The sequence below is a fragment of the Neofelis nebulosa genome, chromosome 6 (assembly GCF_028018385.1).
Source record: "Neofelis nebulosa isolate mNeoNeb1 chromosome 6, mNeoNeb1.pri, whole genome shotgun sequence".
Lineage (NCBI taxonomy): Eukaryota > Metazoa > Chordata > Mammalia > Carnivora > Felidae > Neofelis > Neofelis nebulosa.
This window is the reverse complement of record NC_080787.1, coordinates 16,014,419-16,033,117: the sequence shown is the minus strand read 5'-3', so window position 1 is coordinate 16,033,117 and position 18,699 is coordinate 16,014,419. Positions and strand designations below refer to the sequence as shown.

Below are 18,699 nucleotides of genomic sequence, written 5' to 3'. Positions count from 1 at the left end.
AGCAACTTTAATCATCCCCAAGAGCACAGGCTGAGACAAGTTAAATGTCAGCTCTCACCAAGCAGGCCAAAGCCAGACCTGGAAACTGAAGCCATGTCCTTTGATTCTTAGAAAATGACCCAGCTGTTAGAGCCTGTTGCTAAGCTGCCTCACTGCAAACTCTCAATTCAATTTGGAATGCACGTTATCTAGGCCAGGTGAGGTAAGATTAAGGAAGCATAACAAAGCCGGGCTTGTTCCAGAAATTATACAGGTTGTCCAAAAAAAAAAAAAAAAGGGGGGGGGGGTGAAAAAAAAAACCCCGATCCGAATGCTAAAACTGAACACATAATTCTTACTGTTAATGTCTTCACTCTAATGAGGCACAGAGAGCAAACTGCTCAGTGCCAGAATTGATTTTATACCAAGAGAGGAAGAAAACAATCTGCAGGCAGGATACTGGATAACAGGTGGAACCCAGGGCTCCCCAGGGGGCTGCCAGTTGATTCTTCCAGCAGCATTGCTAACACCCCGCTGTTTCCATTCTGACCTTCTAACAGGATGGGGGGGGGGGGGGCAACGCTTAAAATCTATTTGTTGCAATAACTCAGAGGAGAAATGCAACCGGAAGGTTCTGTCCAAGTGGGAATCTATTTTGCAGGTAGAGCATTCTCATGCGTGTCACAGTGAGAGGCTTCTCGAGTAATGCATGAGTCTTGAAGTCTTCAAGTTCCATGCCAAGGAAATGAAAGGAGCTAATATTACCCCCACCCTCAACTATCCTTTGGGAGCTCAGCATAAGCAAAGTAACTCCCTAACATCTATGCTTCTGATCCCAGAGGAAGGTGAAGCGGAGCTGTGCTGACCCAAATCGGAAAGTAGGTAAAAGTTTGTCTACAGGATCTTTCCCCTTTGGTCCCCCTACGGTGCCTCCCCTGAGGCCCTAGGGGTTTCTGCTCTGTAATTCTTTTCCACCCCTACCCCGTCAGCATTCACACCAGTGAAACACAGTTTCAGTATGAATATACTTCAATCATTGTTTTGCCCTCTGAAAAAATATCTGTCCTTTCAGACTTTTGATTTTTAAACTGAAGAATCAAAAGCTTTACTTTCCTTAAAGTTCCAGCCCGGGCCAGCAGCCAACATTCTGCATTGGGAGACAGATTACAGTAACTCCCTTATTTTTTTTAAGGAAAGTTTATTTATTTTGCGAGAGAGAGCGTGTGGGAGCAGAGGAGGGGCAGAGAGACAGGGAGAAAGAATTCGCAAGCAGGCTCCGCGCTATGAGCGCAGAGCCGGACGTGGGGCTCGATCTCATGAACGGTGCTGCGATGGTGACCTGACCCTAATCAAGAGCCGGACAGCCGCCCCTGTGCCCCGTAATTCCCCTATTTTTAAAAGTTTATTTCACGTCATCTTAAGGCCTGCCGTAATGATGGAAATATGATGAAATCACAAGCTGGGGTCATACCCCGCTATGACCATGGGCGAACTCTGTGAGACTCAGTTGTGCATTTGTAAAGCAGGAATTATTACAATATAATGGAATATGATATAATTATGAGATCATGAGTATAAAGAGGCTGGCACGTTGCTATCTTAGGGAATACACACCACACTCAGAAAGGACACCAGGGTTCCCAAGTGTAGGTGGGTGCCCAGGGCTGACTGAGCCACAGTCAGTCACCCAGAATCACTGGGAACTGTAAGAGCCTGGTTCTCACCAGCTTGTGGCCTCTGCCCCAGAGCCCCAGGCACCCCCTGAAGGCAGGTCTGGGGTTATTCCTTCTCTCAGCTACCATTCTCCCTGGCTCTTTCCCTGCCTCAGAGCCTGTAAGCCCTTCTCTACACCTCCCCTCCCTGCCGCCTCCCCCCTCCCCTCCCTGTGCCCCCTGCGGGCACAGCAGCATCCCTCACTGAGCCCGCCTCTCCCCAGTCCCACCCTCCGTCCTGTAATAGAATTTTCACGGCAGAACCTCCCAACAGCCCCACGGTTGAGTTTACCCAGCCTTGAGCCCCTGGCAGTCAAAACAGAATCTAAAACAAATTTCCACAAGGAAAGGCAAGTTTTGAGATGAGCGGGTGACCCAGCAGGGAGAGAGGCCCCACCCCACCATAAATGGGGTGAGCTCACCGAAGCACTAGGCTTGACTCAGGCTTTGTTGGGACGTCTGAGCTGAGTCTCACAAATCAAGTATAAACGCTGTGGCAGAGGTTTACAGAGGCAAGAGAGGGCCTGAGAGCGAGAACGGAATGAGGAGGTTCCTCCAGAACAGTCAGAAGCAAGGGAGGCGTGAGGGCCAAGTGGGGCAAAGGGGCTGCCAGGGAGAGGAAGTTCTGGGGTGAAGGCGAAGTAGCACCCGGGCTGGAGAAGCGATGAGCGCAGGGGGGCTCCCACAGGCAAGATTCACGGCAGGCAGCGTGTAGGGTGCTGGCGGGCAGCACGGCCGTAACATGAGAGACGTGGGTTGGTCCCCATTGGTCCCTGCATCTGGGTTTTCTCTAGGGTGGCACCAGGAGGCACAATCTCCCCAAAAAGAACAGGACCTCGTGGGAAGGGGCCATGGAAGCTGAACCCACACACCAGGGGTCTGCTTGTCCAGTCCTCTGCTAGGATTAGACTTCATGAAGGGGAGGTTGGTAAAGGCCCTTTAACCAGATCTGAACAATGGGGAGGAGTTGCAGAGGCGTCCTAAGAGCCCCTCGATAAAAAGATAATAATGGGATAAGGACAATGCTTCACACTTAGGTTCTGGAAGAGGAGGATACAGAGAAGCCCAATTATCAGAGGTGGAACCCCGGACGTCTGCGTGTTATATGTAAATTGCATGCACATGTATGTATCACATTACATATCATATCAGGAGAAAGAAAACCCACTGTTTATAGATCTTAGTAAACAAATCAGTGAAAAATGATTACAAGTCGTTTCCATTGTGTAAAAATCATACAAACTGTAGTCACTTACGTGAACTGCTCCCACTAATAGCCAATTACCATGCAGCACATTATCAGTGAAATGTTATCATGAGCTATGTGTTCCATTAACTCCCTTGTGTATGTCACATTTTATGACAATGCTAAATTGTTTTGTATGTTCAGGCTTCTTATTTTCTGGTGCATGTGACTGCAGAATCTGGGCACTAGAAGGGACCTTAGGGAGATCCCTTACTCTCGACCTTTCGTTTCACAGATGTGGAAGCTTGGAGAGGGTACAGCTCTCCCAAAGCCGCAAGAGAACCAGTTTAGAACGAGGCTGGCTGGAGATACAGCTCATGATCCTGGCACTACCTCAGGGCTTATCGTTACAGCTTAGACAGCACTGAGGGACACAACCCCCTCCCCCTCATTCTGTAGGACCATTTGCTCACAATTCAGGGTTACTGAAGGAGCATAGGAAACAGGTATGATGTTTGGGGAAAGGAGGAAGCTTGGGAATAAAGATGCTGGAACTCTCGGTTAAGGGACTTTGGGAGGACGTGATCTTTAGAAGAACTTAGTCTTTGTTAAAATCCATAACCAATACAGTGCAGTAGAAAAAAATGTAGGTTATCGGGGTGCCTCGGTGGCTCAGTCAGTTAAGCATCCAACTCTTGATTTCGGCTCTGGTCATGATCTCAGGGTCGTGGGATCAGACCGGTGTTGGGCTCTGCGTGAGTATGAAGCCTGCTTAAGGTGTTTTTCTCTCTCCCTCTGCCCCTCTCCCCTGCTCATGCTCTCTCTCTAAAATTAAAAAAAAGAAAAAGAAAACGTGTAGGTTATCAAGTCAGAGATCCCAGGATGAGCCTCAAAGCCTACTAGCTAGGCGGCCTAGGACAAGTTATAGAAACTTTCCAAGTCCACATTCCCTTAACCATACACAAATGGGCAGGATGATGATACTTAGGCAAATGGGTTGTGACAGGAGATGAAATTATTAAGAACAACTAGCACAATACCTATGCTCAATCAATATTCAATAATCAACCAAGGCCACTAAGAAAGCCCCACCTTTAAACACATGTGGTGGATACCTGGATGTGTAAAGTGTTTCCAAGGCCAAGTGTATGTTAGTTCATGGATAACCTTGGAAAGCACGTTCCAAATTGTCAGTGTTACATTCATGTCCAATCCTGGGGTGGGAAGTCTAAGGGGCCAGGTGAGCCAGGTGTGTTTCCATCTGGCATGTCAAAACACATGAAAATGCACCCATCTGCCTGATGCAACCACGGTCTATCATTAGGAAATACCTCTTGCTTTACATCAAAATGTGTTCCCAGAAAACAAAGATATCACAGGTCAAGGGGATCTCCATATCATTCCTTCTGGATCTGTAAGGATGGTTCCTCGCTCATTTTTCACATCCAAATCTATAAGAAATTGATCAGAGATCCTAATGTGGTCAACTGCAGGACTGCAGCTCACGACAGGTGCTTCTGGGGCATCCAGGAGAGGTGGTTTTTTTTTTTCTAATTTTAAACATTTATATATTTTTGAGAGACTGAGCACGAGTGGCAGAGAGGCAGAGAGAGAGAGGGAGACACAGGCTCCAGGCTGTGAGCTGCTCACAGCCTGACGCAGGGCTCGAACCCACAAACCATGAGATCATGACCTGAGCTGAAGTCGGTTGCTTAGCCGACTGAGCCACCCAGGCACCCCCAGGAGAAGGTTTGAAATGCCCAAGCCTGCAGAGGAAAGGAAGTTGCTCAACCTGTGGTGAGCCCAAAGGATTCTTCATCTGTTTTCCTCTCACATCTCCTCGGCATATATAATTTTATCAGTAAATGAGAGATTAAAGTCTCATCGGGAAAAAAGTCAGGAGTTTGTGCCTTAAGTTATAAACGGATCTCCAGACAAAAGTACAACGTGCACAGTGACATTTCAGTAGGAACCACTGACTTGGCCTATGGGCCATAACACTGAGGCCAGGTCTGCTCCACCGAGCCCCAGCATGCTGCCCTCCCTCTGTTCTAGAACTGTCTGTGACCGGGTGTTCCAGCAAGCAAGCAAACTGGCTCTACCTATGTGGCTGCTCTCACTCCCTCCCTCCCCCTCACTCTCTCTCCCTCCAAGATTTCTCTTTTTCTGAGTCACCTTCATTGACAATAACGGAAAGAAAATACAAGTCAATAAATAAAGCTCCTCAGATCCATTAAGCCCCTGCCCCCCCCCCACCCCCGCCGTGTCCTTGCCTACAATTTAGTTGCTTCTGACTACACTGTGTTCAGATGTGGAAAGAACGATTTCTCCACTCTTGTTCAAAGACATGGGGCGCTACTGTTCTTTGTTTCCTTAAAAATATGCCGGCATGCTTGCTCTCCCTCATAGGAGAGGTCTTGCAAGGATCACCGAAGCTTCTGGAGGGAAGCAACCACGTGCTAGGCTGAAAAACCAGAACCCAGATGCCAAATGCTGCCAGGAAGAGTGCAAAGGGTGAAATGGACCTCGCTCTGAATCACAAACATGACTGCAGGCCAAGTGACTTGGGTGTTCTTCTGTACCTAATTGGACCATGCAGCTTCACACACATGGGGACTATTACAGAGGTACAGGTGCGGCTTACTATAAACAAAGACTGTGTGTCTGACAATTTATGTGCAAGTCTAACTTTTATAAGTTACTTTACGTGCTGAGTGTCCTGGGGGAGTTCATTATTTAAGAGAACTCCATAAATGTTTTCCACAATTTAAAGTTGTCTCCATCTGTGTTTTGGAAATTTAGATCCTTACGTATCTGATTTTCTTTTTTTTATATACACGAATTTATTTTTAAGTAATCTCTACACCCAACGCAGGGCTTGAACTCACAACCCCGAGATCAAGAGTCACGTGCTCCACCAACTGAGCCACCCACGTGCCCCCTAAATATCGGATTTTCTTCAAGAAGTCTCTCCTCTTGCCCCCCTCTCTCTGCCTTCAGAGCACATTATCGAACTCAACATCACTAACAAAAGAATGTAAATATAGGGGAAAATATGCTCCCGTCAGTGCTGGAAAATAGAGAAAGGCACCAGACACCTGCCATCATTTTTAAGACAGTTTTCCTTGATAGAACATACAAAGCATAACATAAAAGGCTGACTCAGAAATGTGACCTGTGACTCTCCTTCTTGAAAAAGTAGTTCAGCACCATGAGAAGAAAACAAGCAACCTTGGGCCAATAAAGACCTGTAGATAAAACAACATAAAACATCCAAGAAATGAAGGAAGAAGCTAATTTTGAAAAAGATTTACTGCTGGAAATAGAAATAAGTTTCAAGCAAGATGTGATTTTTGCTTGAAAAATGAAAAAAAAAGGTGGGGGGAGAAAACCCAGACTCTGGAACAAAACATGAAAGATTAAGGTAAGACACGTGAATGAAACCAAAAAGAAATGGACTGAATTACAAAAAAATTATGGATTTTTTTCGACTGTCCATTTTCAAAAGTGTAATTTAAAGCTACCTTAGGACCAACAACAAGGAAAGACAAACTCAGAAGTCAAATCAGTGATGTCAAGAACAGACTTCAAGAACTATACCACAGGGAGCACAAGAAGACAACAACATAGACTATAATGGATATTGAAGACAGAATAGGAAGCCAAGATATAGGTGTTTGTGGTTCCTGGAGTAATCAGAACAAATACCACAGGAGCAATTATTAAAGACATCATGTAAGAAAACTTTTCTGAGTTGAAGAAATACCTGATTCCCAGACAAAAAAAAAAAAACAAAAACAAAAACAAAAAAACAAAAGCTCACTCTGTACTAGAAAACAAATGGAATGAAAACAGACACAGACACATAGATCCATGTATATGCACATATATAAATTACAGAAAACAGTCTTCTATTTACTTTCCAGTGAAACGTTTGAATTTTGAGGTCAAAGTAAGAAGATCACTAGCATCCAATGAGGAAGGGAAAAAATACAGGCACCCAGGTTATAAGACGGAAGAAAAATCAGGCTGGCCTTAGACTTGTAGTTGACAATGGAAGGAATAAACCAACCAGCTGCACAGCCCTGATGGTAAAGAATCTTGATATAGGAATTGTAACAAAGCAAGTTTTCTGTGAAGGTATGAGAGCTAAAAAGTGATGTGAAGAACCACTAAGAAAATGAACTTCATAAAAATATTATACAGTTGACCCTTAAGCAACACCTATGGAGCTGAAAATCTGCATATAAATTTGACTTTCCCAAAACTTAACTACTTACTAATAGCCTACTGTTGACTGAAAGCCTTACTGATACCATCAACAGTCGATTAACACAGACTTTGTCTTTGAATCATATACTGTCTTCTTACAATGAAGTAAGCTACAGAAAAAGACATTGTTATTAAGAAAAGCATAGGGAAGAGAAAATACATTCACAGGAAAACATCTGCATATAAATGGATCTGCACAGTTCAAACCCATGTTGCTCAAGGGTTAACTGCATTTGAAGAAGCTCTCTAGTCAACCAAAAATTTAATTCAAAAAACAAGATAAAGGAGCAGTTATGCTTTCATATAATTCATAATATGTAGTCAAACCAGAGAAACAGCAAACAACCGAATATAGTTAGAAAACGATCCAGGTTATCTAGGTAATTCTTACAAGAAAATTTGTACCACATTTACAAAATAATAATCAGTTCAATCAAAATATTTAAAAGGAAAGGAGAATCCCAAAGGAGAACAAAAATGTGTTAATCTCGTCTCACACAAAGTATGGTCAAAGGCTTCTTGACATCGCCCTTACAGAAATACAGGTCATTTTTTTCCTCAAATGTAATTCGATAACTAGAAAATGAAACATTCTAACTTGAAAACTGTCAGAGGATAAGTCTTGTCACGCAAAATGGAAAATGGGAGAAACCTCAAGGAATCATAAAAGGAAAAAGAATAAACGATGCCAAAAATGAGACCAAGTAGAACAACGTTGAAGGCAGGTATTAATTCTCTTTCAAGAAGGAAAGGGTCTCAGGTGGAGTCATAAATTAAGAATGACCTCTATGCCACCTGCAAGAAAGCTCTAAAAGTGAAAAGAGGGGCGCCCGGGTGGCTCAGTCAGTTAAGCGTCCGACTTTGGCTCAGGTCATGATCTCACGGTCTGTAAGTTCAAACCCTGTGTCGGGCTCTGTGCTGACAGCTCAGAGCCTGGAGCCTCCTTCAGATCCTGAGTGTGTGTGTGTCTCTCTCTCTGCCCCTCCCCTGCTCATGCTCTATCTCTGTTTCTCAAAAATAAATAAACATTGAAAAAGAATTTTTCCTAAGTGAAAAGAAAGAGGACTGGGGCAAAGGAACACTAGGACACTACATATCGAAAAGCAATGTTAGGGGCACCTGGCTCGCTCAGTCAGTAGAGCATTTGACTCTTGACCTCAGGGTCGTGAGTTCAAGCCCCAGGTTGGGCATAGAGTTTATTTAAGGTAAATTAAAGTATTAAAAAATAAATATAATGGAACTAAAAAAAAAAAGAAAAGCGATACATGAAAATAAAATCAGAATTAAATATTTAACACATTAAACAGGAGTATTGGTTTTTACTGACAAGGGGTACATGCAAAAGAAATGCTAACTTCGTATGTGCCAAGCTAGATAACATAGGACAGAAACATGTAAAGAAAGATAAGCAGAGACTGAGAGTCATGCAATGGTGTTGTGAACGTGTACCCCACTGCCTTCCGTCTTTGGAAAAGTAAGCAGATGGAAATTTAATAAGAGTCTAGGGAAGCAGGGTAAAATAATAATAAGGCTCATCTTATGACTACATCAACCTGGTAATTACAGCATGCACCTTCTATATAGAGACCCGTGGAACATCAGCAGAAGTCAGTCACGTACGGAGACATCTAGGAAACCTGACTACACCTCAGTATTCCATGATCACAACGCAGTGAACTTCAACGAGCAGACAGAAGCATAAACAATTCAAATAAACATGTACACTTACAAAACGTTCTTCGAAACAGGTGAGAGCCTAAGAAATGCTAAATTATGCAACTGCAGATTGAGACCATAGAGATAAGGATCACATTATATATTAAAGTGTAGGCAGTCCACACTCCAGCAAATACCTTACATATTTTCATCATTAAGAAGATCCTTAAAAGAGCAATCCACTCAAGAAATTAGAAAAGGGAAATGCACCTAGGGAAAGCAAAATGAAGACAGAGCACACAAAAATAAATGACAGAAACGAACTCAAAATTTCAAATAGAAAAGATGTCAAAAGGTGGCCCTTGAAAATATCCAAAAAACAGACTAGACTTATTGCTCGTTAAGCTAACGTTCCAAAGAATTGATCAACTAAACCAAATTAAAAGGGAGTAGAATGAAACCAAAAATATTGAAGATATTTTTTAATTTTAAGAATATGTAAAAAAAAAAAGAATATGTAAATTTGGCTCTGTGTTAATGAAATGTTAAATACAGAAATGGCAGATACCCTAGAAAAATTAAAATCTTTAGTATTAATTTGAGAAGTAAAAATCTTGATCAGGAAAATATTGTGTGTATTAAGCAGGGGCCGGGGGGGATGGGCTTTCATCCTGAGTTAAATAAGGACCTGAGTTTGGGGTGTCTGGGTGGCTCAGTCAGTTAAGCATCTGATCAGCTCAGCTCATGATCTCATAGTTCATGGGTTCGAGCCCCGTGGTCAGGCTCTGTGCTGACAGCTCAGAGCCTGGAGCCTATTTCAGATTCTGTGTCTTGCTCTCTCCCTGCCCCTCCCCTGCTAACGCTCTGTGTGTATCTCTCTCTCTCTCTCTCTCTCTCTCTCTCTCTCAAAAATCAATAAACATTAATAAAAAAAAATAAGGACCTGAGTTAAATAACTTGGGGGACAAGTAATTTCAAAGCCCCCAGGCATGGACATGATATAGAGATTATACAGAGATTATGTATATAGAGATTATACATTATGCCATTCACAGCATCGCTGGTTCAATAGAAAAAGTTATTACTGAAAATGCTAAAAAGACATTTAAAAAAATTGGGGTATTGAAGGGGGAAGGGGTGGGAAGGGGTGGGAAGGGGTATTGAAAATTGGAACAGAATACCACTTATTTGCCACAATAAATCTGTCTGCCATAAACCAATAGCCAACATCTTATTCAAAGTTAAAAGCGTCAATAATTAAATTCAGTAATGAAGTCAGTGTACCCGCTCTACCATTATTATTTAACATGACATTGGGATGTCCTAGAGGAAATGAAAGTTAAGAATGTTAAAATGTAGGAGGCAATATTTTCATTATTAGAAATGCTATGATCGCCTATTTAGACCATCTAAAGGAATTAGCTGAAAGACTACTACAACTCTGTGAGGTCAAGAAGATGGCCAGTTATTACAAGATGTATGTGTACACATGCACGCAACAAGCATTTATATATATGATACACACACACACACACACACACACACACACACACACACAGAGGGAGTTTTTGTATAAACCAGCAATGAGCTAAAAATATGAGAGAAATAATGACCAAGTGCACAATTCTATAAAATCTCTAAGGAAAACTTAACAAGAACTGCTCAAGTCCTATGAAAATAGACAACACTTCACCGAGGGGCAAATACAAGTCTTGAATGAGACTAACTACCCGGATCCAAACTTGCAAAAGTGTAAAGACTTCAATTCTCTCCAGATTAATTTACAATCTGTGACCATTAAAATTTATTTTGAAAAGACGTTTTACAATCTGACCAAATTGGCCTTATGTTTACATGGAAGAATAAATAGGCTAAAAATAGCTAAGGACTCTTGGAAAAAGAAAGTTCTATGGAAGAATCCAAGACTGTACATGTTAAAAACTGATGAAAGCCATGGAACCAAACTAAAATGCAAAACCACAAAGATGGAGAGAACAGAATATAAAGCTCAGAAATATACCCAAGTTCATAAAAGGACCTAGTCCATGATAAAGATGGTGTTTCCTACGAGTAGGGTAAAAGAGTATTAAATAAATGACGTGTGAAACTGATGAGCTCTTTGGCAAGATTCATCTGATCCTCATGCCTGAGATCACACATCAAAATAAGCTCTAAATATAAACTACGAGACAATAAAAAAAACTAGAACAAATTATAGGTGAATATTCATCTGATCCTAGTGCATGGAAGGCTTTTCTAGGTCTACAAGAAAAAAAAAAATATGTTGGACTACATACGTTTGGAATATCTGTATGTGAAGTTCACCGTGAATAAAATTCAGAGGAAAACATCAAAGTGGGAAAAATATTGTAACATCATGAACTAAGAGTTAACATCCTTATTCAAAATGAACACATATATAAGTAAAAAATATATGTCCTAATACAAAAAATAAGCAAAGAACATAATTGGTTTTAAAATATATATATATATAAAACAGAAAATGTATGAAAAAAAATGTCCAACCTCGCTCAAAACCACACACAAAAGAAAATTAAGACGAGATGTAATTTTGAACTTCTCAAATTGGCAAGGTTTTTGATTTTGTGTTTTTATTACAGCACTTCGTGCTGTCCGAGAATGCAGACACATGGACATTCCTTTTCACGGTTGATGAGTGCTAAAATATAGTACTTTAATAATAATGTATCAAAATCTTAAAAAGGCTCTTACTGTTTGAACCCACAGTTCCGGTTCTAAAGATTTATCCTAAAAAAACAATCAGAGATGTTCAAAAAAGATACATGTTCAAGGACATGTATAGCACAGTATATCACTAATGACTGCAAAAAATCTGGGGAATTAAATGCTCAACACATTAGATTACTTGTGTAAATCCTAGTATCTATAAGAGATGTAAAACTATATAGGCAATAAAGTCATGCAATGTGGGATTGAAAATGGCCTAGCGACACGTTCCCCTTATATGGGCCAGTGGTACAATCAGCGTGATGCCAGTTAGAAGAGGGTATATGACTAGAAATACAAAATATGTTCATGGTTATCTTACGAGTGATCTGCCTTTCACTTTTTTTTCCCCCTGTTTTTCCAGGTTTCTAAAATGAATATACACCATTTCTGTGATCAGGGAAACAATGGCACAGGATCTGGAGTCAGACTGCTTAGATTCAAATTCAAAGCTCTGTCATTCTGCAACCTTGGGCACACTGTTTATCCTCTCGGAGTCTCAACTTCCTCATCCATCAAATGGGACGAATAACAATAACTACCTCACGGGGTTGCTGTGACCATTGAATTTTACAATGTATGTAAAGTGTTTAGTATGGTATCTGGACCATGATAAGTGCTCATTAAATATTAGTATTATTTTGACTTTAAAGCAAGAGTAGCCACCTCCGAACTTTTCCGACAGAAGCGACTTTGTCTGGGCTTATTCCTATGCCAAAGAAAAAGCAGAAATCGTCCATGGGTGTAGATTTAAAATGCTCATTATTCATATTCATTCCCTCTCTCCTCTCTCTCTGCCCGTCTCCCTCTTTCCCTTTCTCTCTCCCTCCCTCCTCTCTCTCCCTCCCCTTTTTCTCACCCCCTTCTCCCTTCCCCCACCTCTCTCTCTCTCTCTCTCTCACACACACACACACACACCAAGATTAAGATCCTCATGTCCTAGGATTCTGACAAGTTTGAGCAATAGTTAATACACAGCCTCAACAGAGATCATTTGAGCCCTGTGTGCAGTCCACCATGGCCAACCAAGGTCAAAAAAGATGGTTTTGATGAGGAAGCCAGATAATCTAGGAGAACAGAGGCTGCTGATAATCAGTTGGCCAATGTGTGGTCCCAGAAAAGGCTTTTATTCTCCGTGGCATAGACAGCCTTACAGCAGGGTGAGCAAAGCACTGAGGGAAAGGCAGCTGGGCTATGGAAGGAACCCCCAAAAGGGAGTAGGTACAGCCAGGTTCTAAGACGGCCACCCACGTCACCCGCCAGCCAAGCATAGAGTCCTGCAAGACTACGCTTCTCCTCACTGACCACAGAACTCTCAGGGGCCCCCCTCAACATCTGAGGTTCTGTTAAAAAGGTGACAACGTCAGCTCCTAACCCTAGTTGTTTTATTTTTAACTTTAGAGCCAGCTCCTAGCTCCCAAAACAAGTCAAAGAAAATTAAAAGAAGAAATAAAGCATTCCGGGCACCCCTCATATTTATTTTGCTTTCCCCATCCGTGTTATTTTAGTGAATCTGGCAGAAAGTGACAAAATCTAGAAAGTGACAAATGAGCGCAGATTACAAGGCAGCACATGTTCAGGCAAGGTCATTAGATGCCATCAGAAATGGTCTAAGGACACATGCATTTAGAAGATAACACAGCTCAGCGGGTTATCTATAAATCGTTCTACTCAGAGTCCTGTCTGCTGCTCTCACACACCCGCTGTGGTCTCAGAGCCCGGACAACTGCACTAAACACGTCGTGGGAGGCTGGAGAAGGCAATATGGACAAAAAAGAATTTATTTATTTATTTATTTTATTTTTTTTTTTTTGCTGAATCTGAAATGTGGAAGGAATCTTTGCATACGTGAGACAGAGCCCTAAAAGGGGCCATAACTATTCGTTATAAAGGTATATTGGGGGAATTCAACAATTGATGATTCGATCATCTGAAAAGATGGAAAGATGCTCTTATGCAAAAAAAAAAAAAAAAAAAAAAGTCACATCAGCCTCAGGGACAGATGACAGAAGGCAGAAAAGGAGAGCCAGGACTAGGCTTTGGTGTCAGGTGCTCCGCCTTTGAATTCCAGCCCCCACCACTCACCAGCTGGGTGCATATGGGCAAGGGGTTTAAGATATCAGACCCTCCATTTTTAAAAGTGCTTAGAATGACAGTAGCAGTATCTGTCTCAAAGAGTTACTGGAATGATTCAGTCAGTCATTCACTCACTGTGTAATAATTGAGCCTTGAGATATGCCAGCCCAGTGCCAGACGCTGAGACAAGAGTGACTGAAGCAGGCACAGCCCCCACTTACATCAACTCTAAGCCTCTTAGATTTTAGTGGAAGAAGGGAGACAAAAAAAACACATCCAAGTGCAATAGAGAAAAAAATTAAACCAGTTAAAGGAATGGAAAGCGATGGGGGTGTTTACAACCCCCTGAGAAGGGTTACTTCTCAGTTAAAGTGACATTTGAGCAAAGATCCGGATCAAGTAAGAGGGTGAGTCATGAGGCCAGGGGGCAGACGGGGTGTGGGGGAGGAGGATCAAGTCAAGGGACCAGTAAGGCAAAGACCCTGAGGCGGGAACAGGCTTGCATTCGATGCGACATGTGTAAGTAGCTATAAGCTCAGAGCTTGCAAAAGCATGTGCCCTGATGATGATGGGGATGATGATGATGGCGGATGGTGGTGGGGTGGTCTCACAATGACATCCAAACAAGCAGAATACAAGGGATGTGAGAATGGGCACCACCCTTGTTAACAAAAGTAATAAAGTGACAAAGTTAGTACCGAATACAGGAAGTACTGATTAGGATCTTGACTAATTTTCATTTATTAAAAACTACAGCTCTATTTTTAGGTATATCCGTCAATCTAACATCATTCGAGAAAAGCTTCTCCGAAAATTCTATTTCAGGAATGTAAATTATTTGAAATAAAAATACTCTGCATGCATGATTTGTTGGTTACCCAGCCGTCCTTCTGTTGGGTTTTAGTCTGCTAATCGTGTGTACGTGGAATTTTCAAGAGTTACTATGTAGGGTGCTTAGAAATTTCATAGGAGCCTTTAAGTGGCAGAAAGAGCTGGTAGGTTTTCATTTCCACCTAAGCTCGGAGGGAACAGGGTTTTAACGGATGTCTTTCTAGGCTTTCAGCCTTTTCTTAACTGTCTCGGGATGAAATTCTACTTTGCTTGTTTAGTTATGCGTATTTTCGGAATTTTACAAACAGAGTCATTCATATCATATGAATTTTTCTTCAACCTACTTTTTCTTGGGGAAGGGGGGGACTTAATATCAGGTTGTTGAAATTCACCTGGATTGTTCTACACACTTTTAGATCACTCATTTTCGTTGTTGTACAGTATTCTTTGATTATATCTCAATTTTCTTATCCATACTACTTTGATAAACATTTGGGTGGTTTGGTTGTATTTTTTTTTCTAATGTTTATTTATTCTTGGGGGGGGAGGGGCAAAGAGAGCGGGAGACACAGAATCGGAAGCAGGCTCCAGGCTCTGAGCTGTCAGCACAGAGCCCGATGCGGGGCTCGAACTCACGAACCGTGAGATTATGACCCGAGCCAAAGTCGGATGCTTAACTGCCTGAGCCATCCAGGCACCCCTGGGTGTATTTTTTTTAAACCATTAGTAATATAAGCAAAGCTGTGATGGATGGCATGTATGTTTTCTGGTACATTTGTAAAGAAGTTCTTCTAGGGAATAAATTTAGAAGCAAAACTGCCGAGTCAGAGTAGAACACATTTATCTTTACTGGATAATGTTCAACTGTTACCTAAATGTTTACACAAATTAACACTCCCCCCCAGCAATACACATGCACGAAATGCCATTTTTCTTAGACCAAAATATCCCCTCTGACCCTGGGAATTCCAGATCTCAAATAACCCAAGTGCCCATCCATCCATTTATTGCCTTAGCCAATTCAAAACTGGTCTTTGAACAAATCCAGACTCGGAAGGAATGTCAGTTGTGTTGAATTTCTGGCTAACTCGTCACAATCAATTTGCACGCAAACAATTCCCTCACAAGAACCACCAATAAATAATCACACATTGCTGGAGCCATGATGTAAAAGAAAGATGTTTCAATAAAGCAGACAGGCTTAAAACTATTTTGGCTAGGGGCGCCTGGGTGGCTCAGTCGGTTAAGCGTCCGACTTCAGCTGAGGTCACGATCTCGCGGTCCGTGAGTTCGAGCCCCGCGTCAGGCTCTGGGCTGATGGCTCGGAGCCTGGAGCCTGCTTCCGATTCTGTGTCTCCCTCTCTCTCTGCCCCTCCCCCGTTCATGCTCTGTCTCTCTCTGTCTCAAAAATAAATAAAACGTTAAAAAAAAATTAAAAAAAAAAAAAAAACTATTTTGGCTACCTGAATTCATCTGAACCAAGCCAATAATCTAGATATTTGCCCCAGCCTTCTGTTCCTTTTATTTCACGGCATTTTTAAGATTCTTTTTTTTTAAAGTTTATTTATTTATTTTGAGAGAGAGAAAGTACGAGCAGGGGGAGGGGCAGAGAGGGAGAGAGAGAATCCCAAGCAGGCTCTGTGCTGACAGCACAGAGCCGGACGTGAGGCTGGAACTCACGAACTGTGAGATCAAGACCTGAGCCGAAATCAAGAGTCAGAGGCTTAGCCGACTGAGCCACCAGGAGCCCCTATTCCATGACATTTTTGTAACTAGATTTGTCCGATAAAAGGCATGTATGCATTGCATTTTTGAGAACTAAGAGAAAAGTACTGGATTTACTCTCTTCAAAAATATAGCAGTCATGAATATACTAAAACCCACAGAATTGTACATTTTAAAGAGATGAATTTTAATAGTATGTGAATTATACCTCAATAAAGCTGTTACTAAAAGTGCATCGGGGGGCACCTGGGTGACTCAGTCTGTTGGGCGGCTGACTACAGCCTAGGTCATGATCTCACAGTCTGTGAGTTCGAGCCCCGCGTTGGTCTCTATCCTGAGAGCTCAGAGCCTGGAGCCTATTCTGTGTCTCCCTGTCTCTGCCCCTCCCCTGCTTGCTCTCTGTCTCTCTCTCTCAAAAATAATAAACAATAAAAAAAAAAAAAGTGCATCAGCTAAGCGAAATAAGCCAGACACAAAAGAACAAATCCTTTATGATTCCTTTATGTGAAGTACCTAAAATAGTCAAATTCATAGACACAGAAAGCAGAAGGTGGTTGCCAGGAGCAGGGGGGAGGAGAGAATAGGGAGTTAGCGTTTTCATGGGTACGGTTTCTATTTTGCAAAACCAAGAGTTCTGGAGACGGCTGGCGGGGATAGTATGAATGTGCTTAATGCCACTGAACTGGGCACTGAAAAATGGTTTAGCTGGTAAATTGTATGGTATGTGTAGTTTGCGCTAATATATATATATATATATATATATATATATATATATATATGACACTAATATACCGATATGTACACTGCGTGTGTGTATCTCAGAGGTAGTGGGGGCTGTGTTTTGTTTCAGTCTTAGGTTATTGTTCAAGCAAAGACAAGGTTTCTTTTTTCATGAAGTCACACAGATCGCGCACCCCAGTCTGAGCTCTTTACCGCTTTCCTTATTTCTTCGAGCGATCCAGAATTTCGGCACACAGATGCTACGACACCATATAGTGTGGGTCAGAAGAAGATTGAAAAACAAAAACAAAAAAAACCACGTGAGTCTGAAGTTACTGCGCGCGTCGCAACCTTGACAATACGACTTTGCGGAAAACGAGGGCTTCCATTTAGCAGAATGTGCCCCGGTTCCGAAAATGCTAACGTACCCCCAAGGGGACGCAGTCATACTTGCGACGTAACTTAAACTCCTGAATTTTTTGACTTCTGCAGGTTTACGTTCCTGCAGCTACACCCTTTCCTGCCACTGACCCTCCGAGGCATCTCTTATCACTTGACATCATCTCCGCCGTGAAATGCTTGTTCTCGAGCAGCCTGAGGTTCGGAAGACACTTTCCAAAACGTTAAACAATAAAAACCGTCGCCGGTCACTGGCAGCGGTGAAACAGGCGAGCCTCCTTCGATGCTGTCTCTGTGTCTAGAACCACTTGCCCAGTCCTGCTCCCACGGGGATCCAGCGAGCTGTATCTCCCCCTTCTCTCCCAGCTCACCTTAATTCGCTTCTCTGGGATTCTGTAATGAAGGCGCTGTGACTACAGAAGCGGAGAAGAGAGTACTCTGCCCCCCGGGGGACAGGGAACGAGTGTTAATTTATGTCGGTAGGTCCCAAAATGGTAAACCGCGTGGATTACATTGTTACTGTATGTCTGTGCCATAACCTGCATCTGTCTTCCCGTCTTTAAGAACCTTCCAGGGCTCCTGATAAAGGATGACAGGCCAGGCTGGGAGAGGGGTGGGGGTGGGGGGCAGAGGATTTAACGATGGCATATCTATCACTTACGTGGCACTGAGTCAGGCAGACAATGTGTGACTCATCAGGTTCCTGCTCAGAAGCCCACAGTCTCTCTGGGAGCTACTCATAATAGACCGTTTTTCAATCAGCACGCGTTTATTCAGCAAATATCTACTGAAGACCTACTAAATGCCAGGCACTATGCCTGACATCAGGGACAAAAATAGGACTACGATGTGGTCTCCGTAGAGACAGATGGGTGGGGCTTCGTATCAAACCATTTCATCACACGACACGGCTGGTCAGAAGAGTGGCTCTGCCCTCTCCAATACATACATACATGCATACATACAGAAGTAAGTAAAATGCACCCGGCACACATAAGGAACCCAGTCAGTGAGTGACCATTCTGGCCACGAAAGAACATATTTGGAAAGAACACAGCAATAGCTTGTGAGGCTTTCCTCTTCAGAACTATGGTTACCAAGCATTCCAGACACGCGAATGTTCCAACACCCATTGAGAGGCAAATGGGAGTTTGCCACCATGGAAGATTTGAATAGAAATAAGCGATTTTTAGTAAAGATCCAGAGACGGCACCTGTATTTCCCATCTCGGAACAGACTTAACGAAGCCCTTTTTTATGTACGTCTGCCTCCCCGGACGGCCCCCATCCCCCAAAAAGACAGGGAGTGAGTTTCTAGCGCCCATTTTTCCCCCGTGACAAGCACCATGCCACGGTGCACGTGGCAACAGCATTTTAAATTAGCTGGCTGCATATG

General features: G+C 42.6%; 1 protein-coding gene across 9 annotated transcripts in view; it reads right to left on the bottom strand.

Annotated features, from left to right (window-relative positions):
• ATXN1 (ataxin 1) overlaps positions 1 to 18,699 on the bottom strand; it is a 419,041-nt gene that overhangs the window by 270,708 nt on the left and 129,634 nt on the right. The gene's annotated exons all lie outside the window — the stretch shown is intronic.